The sequence below is a fragment of the Tenrec ecaudatus genome, chromosome 1 (assembly GCF_050624435.1).
Source record: "Tenrec ecaudatus isolate mTenEca1 chromosome 1, mTenEca1.hap1, whole genome shotgun sequence".
NCBI classification, from domain to species: domain Eukaryota; kingdom Metazoa; phylum Chordata; class Mammalia; order Afrosoricida; family Tenrecidae; genus Tenrec; species Tenrec ecaudatus.
The window spans coordinates 264,544,340-264,546,567 of NC_134530.1; the positions used below are offsets into that span (position 1 = coordinate 264,544,340).

Genomic DNA, 2,228 nt, shown 5'->3' on the forward strand with positions numbered 1-2,228 from the left:
GAATGACAACTAATAAAATCTAAGACCAGAGGAGGAACTGGTATTAGACTTTAATCCTGAGCATACGGTTTGCAGAATGTAATCAATGACACTGAAAGCCCAAAATCCATTTGCAGGGTCCCCACATGGATTACGCCTCTGACCAGGGATGTGCATAGTCTCAGTATGAGACAGAGTGCACTGGAAAGGGAATTATTCTAGACGTAGGTTAATATTTGACATGTTATCATTTGTTCTTCCTTTTGACCCACTTTTTATTTATTCTCAAACTAAAAAGCAAATTCACTGCCATCAAGTTGATGCTGACTCATAACAACCCTATAGGATAGGGTAGAACCGCCCCTGTTGAGTTTCCAAGACTTTAACTCTTTTCAGGTGTATAAAGCCCCGTCTTCCCACCCCACCCCCCAGAGTGGCTAGAGATTTCCCACAGCTGTCCTTCCAGTTAGCAGCCAAACTCAAAGTTTTGCTCAGTTTCACTTTGTTATTGTTGTTAGTTGTTGTTCCCCACTCCCCAGTGTTTTTCTGTATACAGTATCTTGGATAGGTAAATCTATAAAGACAGCAACCAGATTAAGAATTTCTTAGGGATTTGGCAAGAGAGGTCAGGGGAAAATCAGGAGCTAATAATGAGTACAAGACATAAAAAATGTTCTAAAATTGATTGTGGTGGTGATTACACACGTGTTTTAAATATGATTGAACTATTCAATTGTACGATATGTGAATTATATGTCAATAAAATGTTTTTTAAAAGAAAACAAAAATTAATCCCTTTATTAAGAACAGCTTCGTTTTTCATTCTTATATAATAAATTGGCACTTTAATATCCCTAAAATCCTTTAAAGATGGGTTTCATAATTTTACCACACACACACACAACCTCAAAGTCAAATGTTTCCATAAATTATGTGAAATACATATGCATTTCACATCATTCAAAACATGCATTCATCTCCTGTGAGATAATTAATTTAAAAACGGACCATGTTTAAAAGGCAGTCAAGGAAGAATACTTTTCCCTTTTCCTTTTAGGCAAGTGATCCGAAATGGGGGGAACCGCTACCTCCACGTTGTGTTTCCCTTTCCTCGTTGTCTTTTTTGTGGTCACTTTGGTAGCCGCTGGAGTCACTGCCTGGGAAACCAGGGTCTGGATCCGGATCTTCAGGCGCTTTCTCTTGTTCCTCTTCTCCCAGGGCTCCTCCCCACCGAGGCCATCCGCACTGCCATTAGCCCGCAGCCCGCTTTCTCCCTGTCCCAAGACAGCGACCAGCTCTGTAGCACCCTTCCACGCTGCAGGTCTCCAGTCTTTCTTCGTTTTCTTTGGAGGATTTTCAATCGTTTCTTCAGTGGTGGTTTCTGCTGCTTCTTCAGGAACTTGAGCGCACTTGGCTTCCAAACGGGCCATGCTTAGTTTTCCTCGAATGCAGAAGATGCCAGCAGCATCAGAGTCTAAAGGAAACAATTCAAAGTCAAGTTCATCTCCCACATTTATCTCCAGGGTTTGCCACTGCCCAGGTGGCATCTGCTCCGGCTTAGGGATAGAGGCATCGAAACAGCCATGTACTGAACAGCCGATGTGGCCGGAAGACACTTTATTAACTGTGCCCACAAGTTTTTGTTCTGGTTCAGGGAAGATCATAACAAAATGTGCTTCAATGTTAAGATGAAGGTGTCCTTGGTCATCGTAAATATCTCCCAGCTCACCCACTGCTTTGATGTTGTCATAGGCCATAGGGACACCTGAAGCACAGCGTGCAAGCGGCAGCGGAGGCTGGCAGCTCTAGGCAAGGCACGATGCCAGCCGGCCCCACCACTGGCTCTTCCGGGGCAGCCTTGGGCCGCCGCACTTCTGAACAACCAGCCGCCATGCGGTTATGCGGCTTGTCCCCCAAAATTAATCCTTTTAATGTGTACCATTCAATGCAATAGATTCACAGAGTTGTGCAACCATCACCATGATCTAATTTTAGATAACTTTCTGTTATCTCTTAAGGAAACATGTACACATTAGCAGTCCCTCCCTGTTCCCACCCACGTTCATTCGCTGGCAATCACTAATCTACTTCCTGTATACAGAGATAGGTCTGTTCACAACATTTTGAATCAGTAGATCCATACAATATGTGGTATTTGTGATTGGCTTCGTTCATTTAGCCTAATGTTTTCCTGGCTTATTCATATTGTAGCATGTATCATGACTTTATTCCTTTTTATTATTTGACAA

At 42.8% G+C, this 2,228-nt stretch overlaps 1 pseudogene; it reads right to left on the reverse strand.

The window, feature by feature from the left end:
* Positions 1–1,032: 1,032 nt before the first annotated feature.
* On the reverse strand, positions 1,033–1,872 carry LOC142440333 (DNA-directed RNA polymerase I subunit RPA43 pseudogene; annotated as a pseudogene).
* Positions 1,873–2,228: the final 356 nt, after the last annotated feature.